The sequence below is a fragment of the Canis aureus genome, chromosome 6, assembly GCF_053574225.1.
Source record: "Canis aureus isolate CA01 chromosome 6, VMU_Caureus_v.1.0, whole genome shotgun sequence".
Classification (NCBI taxonomy): Eukaryota; Metazoa; Chordata; class Mammalia; order Carnivora; family Canidae; genus Canis; species Canis aureus.
The window spans coordinates 59,928,175-59,945,482 of record NC_135616.1 but is presented as its reverse complement, the minus strand read 5'-3'; the positions used below and the strand labels follow the sequence as shown (position 1 = coordinate 59,945,482).

The following is a 17,308-nucleotide window of genomic DNA, read 5'->3' as shown; positions in this document are numbered from 1 at the left end:
ACAATCCTTCCCTTCCTCTAAAAATAACTGTTATTTTGACTTTTTTTTTTTTTTTTAAGATTTTATTTATTTTTTCATGAGAGATACAGAGAGAGTCAGAGACATGGGCAGAGGGAAAAACAGGCTCCATGCAGGGAGCCCGATGTGGGACTCGATTCTGGGACCCCACGATCATGACCCAAGCTAAAGGCAGACACTCAACCACTGAGTCATCCAGGTGCCCCTTGACTTTTGTTATAGTGATTTTCTTAAACAAGAGAATTTAGTTTTGCCTGTTTATGAGCCTTCTATCAATGAACCCTCACTCTATTTGTTTCTTGATGTTTGTGAAATTCATCCGCACTATTGCAGGTGAATCTAGCTCTTTTTCTTTTTTTTTTTTTTTTTTAAGATTTTTACGGATTAATTTGAGAGAGAGAGTATGAGCAGGGTGGAAGGGAGGGGTAGAGGGAGAAGCAGACCCCCACTGAGCAGGGAGCCTGATGTGGGACTCGATCCCAGGACCCTGAAATCACGACCTGAGCTAAAGATAGATGCTTAACCACCTGAGCAACCCAGGTGCCCTAGCTCTTATCCTTCCTATGTTTGGTAGACATTTGGGGTGTTTCCAGCTTGGGACTATTATGAGCAATGTCTCTATAGACATTTTTTTGTACATACCCTCGTGCATAGGGCATTTTTCCATGGTGGCATTTCTTCAACTGTGAGGGAAGTGTGTGAATCTTTGACCTCAGCTGGTAATGGCAGCTACCTTCCAAAGTCTTCAATGCCAACTGTCCCCTGGCAGTCCCTCTCAATTTTCTCCATTCTTATTAGCACTGGCTCTTCACAGATTTTTAAATTTAACCGGTCAGGGATATCTCATGGGTTTAATTGGCATTTCCCTGATTACTAACGACACGAAATATCTCTGCCACACTTACTGGCCACATAAATTTCCTCTTATGTTATTGTGTGCCTGTTCTAGACTTTTGCCATCTTTCTATTGTCAAATTAAATTTTCTTATTGTTTTAAACTTTTTTGAAAAAGATTTTATGTATTTATTTGAGAAAGAGAGAGAGAGCGCGCAAGTCAGCAGGGGGCTGGTGCAGAGGGAGAGGGAGAAACAGGCTCCCTGCTGAGCAGGGAACCCAGCATGGAGGCTCGATCCCAGGACCCTGAGATCATGACCTGAGCTGAAGGCAGGTGCTTAACTGACTAAGCCACCCAAGTGCCCCAAATTTAAATTTTTTAAACAAATCTTACCTTTATCAAAACTACATTTGACAGAAATTACGTTACTTGGACCTATCTTCCAAGGTACTTCTCACCTGAGAGCTGTCTATAGTTATGGGCAAACTGTCTAAGATCTGTGAGCTTAGAAGTCATTGTTTCTCAACCCTAAATCATTGAAAAGCTAACAACAGGGGTGCACAGAAAAATAGCTATCCAAATCTTTTTTCTTGTATCCATTTTCCAAATCTATTGAATTTTGCCCTCTCTTGGTTCCCCGTATTTTCATAGAGAACAAACATTCCCTGATATATCACAGTCCTTTGTTAAGATCATCAAGCGTAGACAAGGTCATCGTTCTATTCTGTATTTCTCAGTGCTGTGTGTTGAATGCATTGTTATGAGTTAGCTAAATGTCAGTAATAAAGTGGTGCCTCTATTCTATTTACAACCTTTGAAGCGGAGATAATATCAAGTAAAAAAATATATATATAGCTCTAATAGCCATACATATCTAATAAAAAAATAATCAGCTCATCCAAGTCTGAGCTCTAGCTTTTGCTCACCTTATCTTCTTTAGACATTTAGGTATGAGCTCATTGGCAAAGACTTAAGCTCATACAATCTACCATTAAATAAATTATTCAGTAATCTGTGATGTCCTTGTAACATGAGAATCCCCTATTAAAAAAAGAAATAGCTACACTGCTCACAGAGGCATGTGCCTACCATTTATAGTCTTTGCTTTGCTAGCAAACCCAATTAGGACTCCCTGGTAATTTACAGAATTGATGTTTGTTGCAGGGTTTTACATGCATATGTGTGGGTGTGTGATACACACACATACACACCCGGAGGACCACAGAGAAAGCCCAGGCAGGTGTGGGTTATTTGTTAGAGCTGTCTCATTTTCCCCTTAACACATTCGACACTCAAATAAGGACAAAGCATCTCCCAGTCACCCACAGATTCAATGATATGTATTCCTGACAGTATCCAGGCAACTGGGGCTCTACTTTTTTCAAAGTAAACATTTTACTCTTCTGCTAAAAATGTCCAGTTTCTCTTCCAGACAAATAGGAGCCTGGAACACTGAGCCTCCCCCTCTTACCTCTTTCTTCTCCTGGAGTGCAGTCTGATGGCCTGATAGCTGGAGCAGACAAGAGTTGCACAGAGTTGAGGAATCAAGGAGGCAGCCTCAGTGGATTCTCATTTTGAAAGCCCTGGAAGACAAAGAGCCAGGTGTCTATTTTTCATAGTTGAATTTTTTGATTAGAAGAATATTTTATGGGGGTGCCTGGGTGGCACTGTCAGTTAAGCCTTGGACTCTTGGTTTAGTTCAAGTCATGATCTCAGGGTTGTGAGATGAAGCCCTGTGTCGGGCTCAGGCTCAGTGCAGAGTCTGCTTAGGACATTTTCTTCCTCTGCCCCTCCCCCTGCCCTGTGCTTGCTTGTGTGTGCACGCACTCCCTTTTTCTCCTCTAAAATAAATAAATAAAATCTTTTAAAAAAGAAAAATAAAAAAATATTCTATAAATACAGAAACATGGGCGCCTGAATGGCTCAGTCAGTTAAGCATCAGCCTTCGGTTCCCATCATGATCCCAGGGTCTTATGATCAGGCCCCAACATCCCTGCTCAACAGGGAGCCTACTTCTCCCTCTGCCTCTGGTCCATTCCTCCACTTGTGTTCACTGTCTCTCTCTTCTCTCAAATAAGTAAATAAAACATTTTTTTTCAAAAATAGGCCCATGAGGGCCAGAATAGTCATTATTCACATAGTATATGTTATTTAAATTTTGAGTTGACAATTACTAAAAAGGTCTCAATATTGTGCATCAAGTCATATCTCAGAAGCAGGCATTGATAGAATTCTTGGCCTATTGAAAAAAAAGTGTGACCAAATGAGTGAAATGAAATCATGTGAAATACTATTTGAAATTTTTCAACACTTCACATAATCCCTCAGTAGTAAATAAGCTTCTGAAAAATAAAAATATATGAAAGCTGTGCAAATAATCAATAACAATTGAAAGAATATTAAAATAGATTTTTTAAAAATTAAATCACCACAATGAGATTTCACTGTATACCTATTAGAATGGCTAAAATTAAATATAAATTTAATATATATTAATATATATTAATTTTATATTAATTTATAATATATAATATATTAATTATATATATAATGATAATATCAATCGTTGGCAAGGATGCAAAGAAACTAGATCACTTATGCATTGCTGATGGGTACAGTCACTCTGGAGAACATTTGGTAGTTTCTTATAAATCTAAACATGTAATTACCACATGACCCAACAACTGCACTCTTGGGCATTTATCCCAGAGAAATAAAAACATAGGTTTTATGTTCACACAAAGGCCTGAATATGGATGTTCATAGCAGCTTTATTTAGAATAGTCCCAAACCAGAAACAACCCAGATATCCTGAATATCCCAGATATCCAGTGGGTAAATGGGTAAATCAAGTGAGGGTACATCTATACCCTGGAATACTACTCAGGTACAAAGGAACCAACTATTGATATGTACAGAAAACATTGGATGGATCTCAAGGGAATTAGGCTGAGTGAAAAAAAAAAGCCAATCCCAAAAGGTTACATATGCTATGAGTTCATTTATAAAACATTCTTGAAAACAACAAAATTACAGCAATGGGGAACAGATGAGTGGTTAGACTGGAGAATTGAGGAGGGGGGGAAGAGGGAGGTGGGTAGTGTTATACAAAAGTAACACAAGAGATGGTGATTGATATGCAAGCTTCCACATGTCATAAAATAGCATAGAAGTAAAATGTGCACACACGAATGCGTACATGTAAAACAGAGGCCACCTGAGTAAGATCTGATTGTACCCATGTCAAGATCCCGATTGACATTTGTCCTACAGTTTTACGAGATGTTATCATTGGGTGGAAACCAGATAAAAAATGCGTGTGGTATCGCCCTATATTATTTCTTACCACTGCATGTGAATCTTTAACTACCTCCAAATAAAGTGTTTAAATGTTTAAAATTTACTGAAACCTGATATTCTTATGATAGACATCTGTTAATCTTGTTGCACAGAGAAAGAATCTAGGTGTGAAACTAAAGGAAGACCCATGGAGAAGTCTGAGAAAAAATTCAAAGCAGAGGACAACAGCAGAGGCTAGAGCTATTCCTGCAAGTGTGTGTGTGTGTGTGTGTGTGTGTGTGCAATGCATGCGTGTGAAAAAAGGTATCAGCAGAGGTTATTTTTGGGGTGTCAGGGCGGAGTGGGAGAGGGAGTTCTTAGCAATGGGGTCTGCTGTGTGCTAGTGAGGAGGCTTCCAGAGGCAGAGGAGGGGACAGGGGCCAGCTTCCTATGGGGTCAAGTCCAACCATGAGTTTAACTTCAGTAACCCTAACATATACCATTAGATGAACCTAGAATTACTCCACTTGCTGGAACCAAATCCTTTTCCCCCCATTCCCTTTCTTTGTGATGGATTTAAACCACAGGGAACAGTGGATTATCTTTGGGTGGCTCTGAATGGGGCTGTATTAGTCACCACAGCTTCAATTGTGCTTCTGTTTGATTATCAAACTGCAATTCCATTGACACCGCCTCAGTGAGCGCATCCTCTGTGAGCACCGTGAAAAGGATTGTTGGTTACACTGAAAACCTGTTCTGAATTTGTAATTACAACATGACCTTATTGAGATCTCAACTAACTCAGCTTTAGGATAATCCCAGGTGAAGAAAAAGAATTGACAAAGAAAGAAAAGAAACAAATGAGTTGAGGCAGGTGCTGGGTTTGTCTGTTCCCTTAGACTCTGGGGAGACACAATGGAGTCCTACGAGCTGGGCTTAATCAGGGCCTCGCCCCGTCCGGAGCTGGATGTGAATGGAAAGGACTCATGCAAACTCACTGGTTGGAAAGGAGCTGGGAGTCCAGGAGACTGGTGATAAGCAAAATGTATTTAGGGTTCTGTTCAAAATCACAGCTCTCAGTCCTGATTTCTTAATGGCATTTTACCCCCTTTATTTTACTAGTCACTTCATCCCACTCCAGAAGGCAAACAAGTTCTACAGTGTTTTTCTTAATGGCTTGATGTCTCATGATCTATTTATCTTGTTTCATTTGCTGTCTTTTGGGTGCTCCTTGTCCTCTACTTAAAGGAGCTCAATGCACTTTATTTTGCATCTTACTGGCATCTACCAGGTATTTTCAGCTGAAACAGTGAGGTCTACTCTTTGTCACTTCTCTTAGTGGCCCACCAGAGTCAGGTGGTTTGGGGTAAATAATGGAAAAAAGGATGATTATAGGGGCCAGACAAATCTGTACCTGCTAGCTATATGGACCTCATCAGGTTATTCAACTTCCCTGAATCTGTATGGCAAAGTGGCTAAAGGTAAGGTTTCAGAGGTAGCCACATGAATGGAATCTGGGCACCATTCCATACTGCCTGGGAGATCCTGAGCCCATTACTGAGCTTCTCAAAACCTCAGTTTCTTCACCTGTTAAATGCACGTGGCAGAGACAATTAATTCCCCTCTTCCCTTAGCAATAAACCCTTAGTTTTTAGATGGACACATGGCTTCCTAAATAAAGATTGTATTTTTCAAATTCCCATGTAAATTCCCAACCCATGTAGGCATGGCTGTGTTCTGAAATATCATGTGGAATTCCTGAGATGTGTCTTTAAAGGAAAGGTGTGTGTACTTTTTTACCTTGTCCTCCGTCTTGCTTCTTGGAATGCAGATATGATAGCTGGAGCTCAAGCAGTTATCTTAGATCATGAGGATGAGGGCCACACTCTAGGGATGACAGGGTTGAAAGCTAAAAACAAAGCTGCTGTCCCTAAACATTTTAAGCGTTTGAACTTACTTTTAAATTTTAGTGTGAGAAAACAAAACTTACATATTTCAGCCACTATGACTTCAAGTTTTTTGTCACATGTGGATGACTCTAATCCTAATGATATAATAGGGTTTGTAAAAAGTGGAGTAAGGACCACTAAAAACTCCTTTATAAAAGTGAAATGGTCAAAATCAACTTTTTCAAAACTCTGGAAATTAACAAAATAATTTTTTGGTTAGCCTATTTATCTAATCCATAGACATTAATTTTTAAAAAACCCACTGAATTTCAGCAAGAACAGCGAATGTTGTGGCATTGTATTTTATTTTATTTATTTATTTATTTTTATGTTGTGGCATTTTAATGTGCCCTCCCTCCAGCTCTATGGTGGCTTTGAAAACCAACTGCCTTCCAATTGTGGTGAGCACTACAAACCTGCCAGCCACTGGAGGGGACAAAACAGGGTGGAATACCTTCAAAACCTCATTCCCAGATATCTGTCATTATTTGATCTGTCTGGCGATTTCCTGAAAGACCCCATTGACAAGACTATCTTTATTTGGCCTATCTTGGAAATCACCCAGTGTGGAAAGCCTTTTACCCTGGTATGTTTGTTGACAACAACAGAGACAATTACGTAACTTTACTGCCTGAGGTGGTGGATAACAGTAGGGGTAAAGAGTAGGCTAACCAAAAAGTTTAAAAAGAAAATCTGTAGAATGAAATGTTTATAGTGGCTTTGAAAAACTCTAACACATCCTTGGAATCTTCAAGTTCATATGCATATGTAGGGTTGTGTGAAGATGTTTAGGAAAGATCTATAAGTCTTCACCTCTAGCTAACCTTGAGGCTCTGAAAAAACAGGAACTAAAGGCTAAAGGAGGGTTGTTAACTGCCTGGCTTAGTGTTGAAGGCATGTTCCAACACTCACAAAGAATCTTTGGCAAAGACTGAGAGACTTATTTGGCATTAAAAAAAAAAAATCTCTGTCCAATCATTAGCTGACCAATAAGCTAAGTAAGTAGAGAATTCAGTGGCTATACATAACAAAACATAGTCCAGAAAAGCCAATAAACAAACAAGCAACAACAAACAGCAAAACAAACCCTCTGGAGGATGAAAAATCTGATTTTCAGGATTGCCACATTACTTAAGATGTCTAGTTTTCAACCAAAGTTTTCCAGACCAGTAAATAAATAAGAAAGTATGGCACATAGACAGGGAAAAAGTAACCAATAAAAACTGTTCCTGAAACAGCCCAGAATTGTACTACTAAATGAAGACTTTATTATATATATTTTTATTATATATTTTTTAACGATTTTATTTATTTATTCATGAGAGACAGAGAGAGAGAGAGAGAGAGAGAGAGAGAGAGAGGCTCCATGCAGGGATCCCGATGTGGGACTCGATCCTGGAACTCCAGGATCAAGCCCTGGACCAAAGGTGGCACTAAACCACTGAGCCACCCAGGGATCCCTAAATAAAGACTTTAAATCAGCTATTTTAAATATATTCAAAGAACTAAAAGAAACCATGGCTAAAGAACTAAAGTACAAGAATTTTTAAAAAGCCTTATTTGTTTTAGAGGAGAGAATGTGAGTGAGTTGGGGGACGGAGAGGGGGAAGGAAAATCTTAAGTAGACTCTGCACTGAGTGCAAAGCTCAACACAGGATTTGATCTTATGACGCTGAGGTCATGACTTGAGCTGAAACCAAGAGTTGAGTGCTTAACTGATTGCAACATCCAGGCACCCTGAAAAGTATAAGAATTATATATCACCAGCTGGAGAATATTAATAAGATATAAATAATTTTTTAAAAGAAGCAAATAAAAATTCTGGTTTTGAAATAAAAAATTCAGTAAGGGATCTCAACAGGAAATGTGAGCAGCTAGAAGAAAATATTAGTTAACTTGAACTAAAATCTTACAGTCTCAGGAACAGAAAAAAAAAAATGAGAAAAGTGAACAGAACATTAGAGACTTGTGTGACACCATCAAGAGTACAACATACACATAATTAGAGTTCCAGAAGAAAAAGAGAGAAAGGGCAAAGACTATTTGAAGACATAATGGCTGAAAACTTTCCAAATATGATGAAATACATTAACCTATACATCCGAGAAGCTCAACAAACTTCAAGTACCTTAATCATATCAAAATCAAACTGTCAAAGAAATAGCAAGTGTTGGCGAGAATGTGAAGAAAAGGAGCATTCATGCACTGTTGGTAGGAATGTAAACTGGTGTAGCCACTACGGAAAACAATATGGAGGCTCCTCAAAAAATTAAAAATAGGATTACCATATGATCCAGCAATTCCACTTCAGGGTATTTATCTGAAGAAAACAAAAACACTAATTTGAAAAGGTATATGCACCCCCATGTTCATTGCAGCATTATTTACAATAGCTAAGATATGTAAACAATCTAAGTGTCCATCAGTGGATTGATCCATAAATGTAATACATGCACACACACACACACACACACACATCCTGTAATACTAATCGGCCATTTGCAGGGGTGGTGGGGTATGAGGCTGGTACACTGGGTGAAGATGGTCAAAAGATATAGAAAAAGGGGCCACCTGTGTAGTTCAGTGGTTGAGCATTTGCCTTCAGCTCCGGGTGTGATCCCGGGGTCTGGGATCAAGTCCTGCATTGGGCTCCTTGTGGGGAGCCTGCTTCTCCCTCTATCTATGTCTCTGCCTCTTTCTCTCTCTCTCTCTCTCTGTGTCTCTCATGAACAAATAAACAAAATCTTTTAAAAGAGATAAAGAAAAGGTACAAACTTCCAGCTATAAAATAAATATGGTGATATAATGTATACCATGGTGACAAAAGTTAATAATACTGTATTGCATATTTGAAAGTTGCTAAGAGTAAATTTTTAATGTCCTCATTATAAGAAAAAATTTTTTGTAACAGTATCTGATGACAGATATTAACTAGATTTATTGTGATGATCACTTCACAACGTATACAAATATCAATCATTAGATTGTATACCTGAAATTAATGTAATAGGTTTTGATTTAAAGATTTTATTTATTTATTCATGAGAGACACAGAGAGGCAGAGGGAGAAGCAGGCTCCCTGTAGGGAGCCTAATGCGGGACTCAATCCCAGGACCCCAAATCACAACCTAAGCCAAAGGCAGACGCTCAACCACTGAGCCACCCCGCTGCCCCCTAATATAATGTTATATGTCAATTATACCTCAATAAAAATAATAATGTGACATGAATGAGAATAGTATTACAACCCTTTGAGCATGAGTTTTCATTTTTTTAAAAGATTTTATTTATTTATTCATAGAGACACAGAGAGAGAATGAGAGGCAGAGGGATAAGCAGGCTCCTTGGAGAGAACCTGACGTGGGACGCGATCCAGGGTCTCCAGGATCATGCCCTGGGCTGCAGACGGCACTAAACCACTGCGCCACCGGAACTGCCCAAGCATGAGTTTTCAAAAAAAACTATAGTAGTATTAATTGTGATTCCTGTTATTGGGGTTTACATACATTTGCCTATTTAATCCTTACAAGAAATCTACTATATATGCATTAGTTACTGTCAAAAAACCAGAAATAACAACATCATTAAAATAGTAAAAGCTAAATTAGTAAGAGTTTATTGTGCATATAAAAAACAGTTTGCAAACTGGGAGCTCTCAAATCAATGGTAGAATGGGGCTCAGAGGATTATTTTAGAACAGCTTATATGGTGAAAATAGAAGACTCTTTTTTTATAATAGTTTGTTATAGCACTAGAGTTTTCCTACAGATAGGGGCTTGATTAAAAGTGGTTAACTTATGCCAATTTGGGGGAACAGTTTTCATTTGTAATTTTCAGAGGCATAAAAACCAAACCAAACCAACCAAGTTATCAAAAGCCAAAAGCAAAATGAAAATAGCAAGAGAGAAGCAACTCCACATACAAATGATCCTCAATAAGATTAACACTTAAACACTCCAATTAAAAGGCAGATATTGGCAGAATGGATAAAAATAAACAAACCTGATACAACAGTATGCTTTCTATAAGAGATATACTTTAGATCCAAAGACACAACTAGGTTGCAAGTAAAACCATGAAAAGAAATATATCATGTAAACAGAAACCAAAGGCAAGCTAGAATAACTATACTAATCTCAGACAAAATATATACTAATTAATTTTACTATATTATACCAGCAAATGACAAAAATAATTGCTAGATATTTATTTATAAATATCTATGCACTTATTAACAGAGTCTCAAAATACAAGCCAAATGACAGAATTGAAAGAAATAGATAATTCTGCAAAAATTGGTGGAGACTTCAATGCCTCACTTTCAATAATGAATACAAAAACTAAACAGAAGTTCGACAAGGAAATCGAAGACTTGAATAACACCATAAGCCAACTAGACATAACATATCCATAGAATACTTCACCTAACAACACCAAAATAGATATTCTTTAAATTCCCATGGATCTTTCCTCAGGATAGATCATATGCCTCATCATAAAACAAGTCTCAATAACTTTTAAAATATTAAAATCATAGAAAGTATATTCTTCAACCACAAGAGAGTGAAATTAGAAACCAATAACAGAGGGGAACTTAGGAAATTTACAAGTACATTAGAAGTTACACAACACATTCCTACATAACCAATGGGTCAAAAAAATAATAAGGTATATTAGAATAAAAACTGATGTGAATGAAAATAAAACATGACATACCTAATCTTGTGGGATGCAGCAGAAACAGTGCTTAGAAGCTGTGAATGCCTATATTAAAAAAGAAGAAAGATCTCAAATCAATTCCACCTAAAGAAATTAGGAAAGAAGAGCAAACTAAATCCAAAGCAAGAAGGAAGAAGGCAATGAATATTAGAGTGAAAATAAATGAAATAAAGAGTAAAATAGTAATAATCAAGAAAACAAAAAGTTGGATCTTTGAAAAAAAGAAAAAAATTAACAAACTTTTAGCTACATCGATCAAGAAAAAAGAGAGTAAGTTCAGATTATTAAAATCAGGGATGACAGAGGAATTACACGGACCTCACAGGATTAAAAAGAGAATAAGAGAGTATAAAAGAGAAGAGCATAAAAGAATACTATGAACAAATGTATTTCAAAAAATTAGATCACCTAGGTGAAAAGGACAAATTTCTAGAAAGACACAAACTGCCAAAACTGACTTAAGGTGAAATAGAAAATCTGACTAGACTTAAGACAAGAGACTCAATTAGTAATAGAAATTTTCCAAGAACAAGCCCTAAGCCAGGTGGCTTCGCTGATGAATTCTACTAAATGTTTATGAGGGATTGTGTTAATTCTTCTATAAACTCTTTCAAAAAACACAAGAGGAGGGAATACTTCCTAACTCATTCTAAGAAGATTTTGATACCAAAAACTAGACAAAGACATTGCAAGAAAAAATTCTCAACAAAACACCAGCAAATGGAATCCAGCAACATATAAAAAAAGTATTAAAGTATATTATAAACTAAAGTGATATAATAAATGCATCAGGACAGTATGTAGGAAATACTCCATAAACGTTCATTTTTTTCCTGTTTTCCCGTGATGAATGTGACAGAAATTACTATTGTTACCAATCTGGTATCCCTCTTCTGTGTATAATCAATCTTCATTATTTGTTGATTCTACATTTGAAAATTTGCCTACTTGCTAAAATTTATTTGTACAAAAAACATTCATTTGTACACTCCAAATCAATATTCACACTGCTTTCATGGCCATTCATGGACATATGCAGAGTGGGGATATATTTGATTTGTCTGACACACACATTCCCAGTTGAGGTAAAACAAAAGTGGTGTTTTGCCTTCTTGTTTCAGCTCTTATACAAAGAACAGGCTTCTAGTTAGACATTTTTTCACATTTTTGAACTTTTTACTGGTGATTTCATGTTTAAATGGCCCCCAAGTGTAATGTTGAGATGGTGTCTGGTGTTCCTAAGCACAGGCTGTGATGTGTCATATGGAAAAAAAGCGTGTTAGATAAACTTCATTTAGGCATGAATTACAGTGCCATTTGCCACGAGTTCAGTGCTAATGAGTAAGCAATAAATATTAAATAAGATGTCATCAAATAGGTACACACATAAAACCAGGTTATGTATTGATCAGTTGATGAAAATGCTGTATCTAGAGACTCATAGGAACCTAACCCTGTATTTCCCCTGTGAGCAAAGTCTCAGTATTCTCTAATTCAACGTTTGCAATGACTTTATAGAACATAACTGCCAGCTGCCACAAATAAAATGAACAGACTGTACATGTACCCTGCTCTAATAGATTAAAACTCGTGGCTACAATATCTACAACTCCTTCCATCAAGAGACTATTTCCCCACACTTTGGATCTGGGCTGACCTTGTAACTGACCTTGACCAACAAAATGCGGCAGAAGTGTTGTGTAGGTTCTGGAGCTTAGGCTTAAAAGATCCTGTAGCTCTTGCCTTTGTGCTCTTGGGACACCGTCCTGAGACTTTCATGTAAGAAAGTCCGCTGAGCCTACTGGAGGATGAGAAGCCATGTGGCAAAGAATCAAGGTACCCCAGCCAACAGCCAGGATCAACCCCAGACACGTGAATCTAGGACATTCCAGCCCAGCTGATCCTCCGGCCAAAAACAGTTGTGTAAGTGAACCCAGGCAAAACCAGCAAAGGAGTTGCCTAGCTTACTCACAGAATTGCAAGAAATAATAAACTATGTTGGTAAAAACATAAGTTTGGGGTGGTTTATTACACCAGGAACCAGTAAATGATTATACCTGTCTGCTTAGAATTCAGGGTGGCCATGGGGCTTGTTTTTGCAAATGAAATGTGACACATGTCACTTCCAGGTGGAAGCACTGATTTGCTGTTCTTTGCTCTTTCCCCATCCTGGCAATTGGGGAAGTATGTATTGACAAGTAAAAGCAGTAAGATTAATTGGAATGCTGAATTACTACATGAGGAGAGTTGCCCTAGATAACTGCTCAAACCTACAGCAGATACGGTAGGTGTGAGGTATATAAACTGCAATTGCATAAATTCTAAGATTTGAAGATCTGTTTTCCACCATACCATCTCGAGCTGGTCTGATGAATACAATTGGCATAGCAGGCCTAGGGGTTTAAACAGATATGCTCTATGCAAGATATTTCCCCACCTGTCCAAGCAAGAATCTCTAGATCCAAACAAGAAAAGGAATTTAGACAGCTCAATTTAAAGATGGCTTTTCAGGATTAATTTCAAATATTAATCAACCTCTTTGAATCTTACCAGTTAATTGTACAAAAGATATTCCTGGACCACTCTGGTGCTAATCTGATAGTCCTTTGGAGAACAAAGAGGTGATTCTGAACCAGGTCAGTAGATAGAGCATGCAGAGGAGAACAGAACACCAGGCAGCTAACCTTGCTGTCATTGCTGAGCTGTGTCCCATTATCACAGTCAAGTTCACCTTACAGCTCAACTAGCTTGCAACAATTTTCTCATGTGTCAAGTGAAATGAGAAAATGTGCCCTGAAATCCACATGGTAGCTGATAAAAAAAACAATGGTCCTTAAAAACAGATACGTTATTGTCATTCAAGACCTAGTCACCTTCCCTGCCTTTGATTTGTAAATGTCTGACATATGCATATATGTGAATATGGATAAATATTTGCGTCTTCATTTTTATTTTTTAAAGATTTATTTATTTATTTATTTATTTATTTATTTATTTATTTATTTATTTATTTATTCATGATAGACGTGTAGAGAGAGAGAGAGGCAGAGACACAGGAGGAGGGAGAAGCAGGCTCCATTCAAGGAGCCGGACGCGGGACTGGATTCCGGGACTCCAGACGCGGGACTCGATCCCGGGACTCCAGGATCGCGCCCTGGGCCAAAGGCAGGCACTAAACCACTGAGCCACCCAGGGATCCCCCTGCGTCTTCATTTTTAAAAACACATACACCAAAAACCTAGTTACCTCTAAGGTGGGGCCCTGTGTGGAGGCTGACACTAGTAAATTTTGCAAACTGTAGCAGTGCTATGGACTGTGAACCTCCTGCCCCCAAATTCATAGCTAAATCCTAATGCCCCATGTGATAGTATTAGGAAGGGGAGCCTCTGGGAGGGGATTAGGTCATGAGGGCAGAGCCCCTGTGACTGGCGTTAGTGCCCCTATAATAAGAGGAGCCCACGGAGCTCCCTAACCCCTTCCACAAACTTCTGTTTCTGACCTGGAAGAGGCCCTCACTCGAGCATGCTGGCATCCTGACCTCAGACTTTCAGTCTCCAGAACTGTAAGAAATAATTTTCTGTTGTTTATAAGCCACCCAGTCTGTGGCATTTTGTTATAACAGCTGAAAGGACCAGGACAAATGCTTGGTGTGTTTCTGCGCAAAACGCCCTTAGCTTAACAAGGAGGGGCTCCACCAACAAACAAGGAAGCCCTTTGCTGCTGAGAAGGTATGTGTGGGCTTAGGTCTGGCCATCCAACATGGAGACAGAAGATACATTTGCATGTGTGGTAGAATGGGGTTGGGGAGGTGAAATGGTGGCTGGCAAATTTTGGACACATTCTAACGATGAAGGCTGTTGTTCCATATTGTGGGCAGTGTGGCTGCTTCTTCAGATTGGTGTCAATCAACATTAGAACTTGTCCCACTGGTGGGTGGAGGATGAGGGAGCGGGAGGTGGGAGGATGGAGAACCTGGGTGGCTCAGTCAGTTGAGCATCTGACTCTTGATTTTGGCTCAGGTCATGATCTCAGGTCATGGGATTGAGCCCCGTGTCAGGCTTTGCACTCAGTGGGGAGTCTGTTTAAGATTCTCTCTCCCTCTCCCTCTCCTCTGCCCCTCCCTCAATGCTGTCTCTCTTCTCAAATAAATAAATCTTTAAAAAAAAAAAAAAAAAAAGAACTTATGCCCCTGGAAAAGCAGGGTACTTCTGACATTCCCCATATTCAGGAAGTGGGAGTTATTCACTATCTTTCTGCAGAGCAGCAGTAGCTCTCTCCCATGGGCCCACCCCAGCCTCCGTAACAGTCATGCATTCTCCATGGCAGCTGGACTCGCCGCACCTTCCTTCCCCAGCTACTCCTTTTTCTACAGTTCTGGATTTTGTGAGTCAAAGTTTGTGACACTGGCAAGGATTTGACTTGAGCCAAACCAGAAGCGGATTTAAAGTTGAGTTAAGGGGATCCCTGGGTGGCGCAGCAGTTTGGCGCCTGCCTTTGGCCCAGGGCACGATCCTGGAGACCCGGGATCGAATCCCACGTTGGGCTCCAGGTGCATGGAGCCTGCTTCTCCCTCTGCCTATGTCTCTGTCTCTCTCTCTCTCTGTGTGACTATCATAATAAATAAAAAAATTTAAAAAAAAATAAAGTTGAGTTAAAAGAGGAATTATTTGGAATTGATATAAAGGAGATTTATTTTATTTATTTATTTGAAAGAGAGAGGGCATGTGCATGAACAGAAGGGAGGGGCAGAGGGAGTGGGAGAAGCAGACTCCCTGCTGAGCAAGGAGGCCGAAGCAGGACTCGATTCCAGGAACCTGGGATCATGACCTGAGTCAAAGACAGACATTTAACCGACTGAGCCACTCAGACACCCCTAAAGGATTCAGGGATGAACACTGATTCAGAGACCAATGCCTTGGTGATGTAGACTAGCATTTTGTGACCTGCATGTGACCAGGAGAATTTGGGCTGCCCCCGTTTTAATCTCATGCCCAACTAATGCCATCCCACTTCTGCGTGTGTGTGCGCGCACACACACACACACACACACGCACACACATACTCAACTCCCAAAGCACCAATTAGTAACATAAATTGGAGGGAACTTTTCACAGGGAAATAAAAGGGGTAAATGGACAACAGGGAGCCACAGCCCATCCCCTTTGGCATCTCTGCTCTCTCTCAATTCCTTTTCTGCCCCTGCCCCCCTGCCCCACCCCTGTTCACTCCATCCCCCAGATCCCCTCTCAAAATACAACCGCCCTGTCCAGTCCCCTCAGAAGCACAGAAACCATTAGAACAACAGCACCATAAAAGACCTCTAGTTATATAGTGTGGCCATCATGTCTCAAGGGATGGGGGTCAGCGTGAGCTCAGTACCCTCCATCCCAAGAGGAGCCCTGAAACATGAGGTTGAGTTGTGAGAGGCCCAGGCCTTTCTTCTGTTCTGAACTATGGGGCAGGTCTCCCTCAACCAGCCAGGAAACATGGGGCTTGCCTCCACTGAGCTAAAGGCAGGAGGATGGCTTTGTTGATCCCTTGCGGCATATGGTTCTAGGACTGACCCTTGATGAGGTAAAGAAATCGTGTGACCCAGACCACACACACCTGGTGGAAACCAGGACACTCCCTGCAGCAAGGAGTTGCTGTGAAAATCAAGAACAAAGGGAATAAGGACAGGCCAAAACAAATGGCAGCAGTGTTTAACAGAAAATCCTTGGAATTAGAAGACACGATTTCTGGTTTTGCCTGTCTTGGGGCTTGCGTAAATCAGTCAGGTTTTCTGAACCTCTGCTTCTCCTACTGTAAAGGGGAGATGCCCTTTCTACTTTGTGGGGCTTATCAGGAAGCTAAAATGAGACAACACATAGGAAAAGATGGTAAGGGGGGAAAAAGGCTTAGCCACGAAACCCACAAACTGACCTGGGCTTCTTTCCAGCCTGAATGTGAAGGCTCTAGGACACAGTAAAACCAGCTTTTCTCATGCAAGCTGTTATGGCTCCTGACATGTTGGTACTTGTGGAAAGCTTACTCACTGTTTCAAAAGAAAGCTCCTTTTATTGTGAAATTGCGAAATTGTTGCCCTAGCAAACCATTAGAGCTCAAAGATCCTGGATAGGAATGTCAAAACTCTCCCTAAGAGAGTGCCAAGGAGAGGTTGTTTCGAGGGATGGATGAGCTTGAAGGAGCAGAGGGGTTGGCGGCCAGAACTGGAGGGAGACTTGCTAGAAACACAGCTGGGACCAAGGTCAGCAGGATTCCAGAAAGAAGCCAGCAGTATCTCAAGAGGGATGGTGGGTGGGGCTGTAGGAAGGCGGGGGCTGGGGTGGTGGGAATAACAGCCCTTCACCAGAGCACACCAGAGTTTTAAAAGAGCTTATACATTCATTACTTCACTGATTTCCCAAAAGGACCCTCTGTTGTATGTATTATGTTGACTCTCATGAAATTGTCACATCGTCTCACAAGGTTACACAGTAAGTATTGGAACATAGCAGAGAGATGAGAT

At 39.9% G+C, this 17,308-nt stretch overlaps 1 long non-coding RNA gene across 3 annotated transcripts in view; it reads right to left on the bottom strand.

Moving 5' to 3' along the window:
* LOC144316206 (uncharacterized) overlaps nt 1–16,819 on the bottom strand; it is a 54,713-nt gene extending 37,894 nt beyond the window's left edge. The window contains exons 1-2 of one of the 3 annotated variants that reach the window (XR_013382064.1): nt 16,723–16,819; nt 2,325–2,436 (exon numbers count right to left, since the gene is read on the bottom strand). This is a non-coding gene — a long non-coding RNA (uncharacterized LOC144316206). Of the gene's footprint in view, nt 1–2,324; nt 2,437–12,469; nt 12,652–16,722 lie in introns of those variants that run through there. The other 2 variants (XR_013382063.1, XR_013382062.1) reach the window with 2 other exon arrangements.
* Nucleotides 16,820–17,308: the final 489 nt, after the last annotated feature.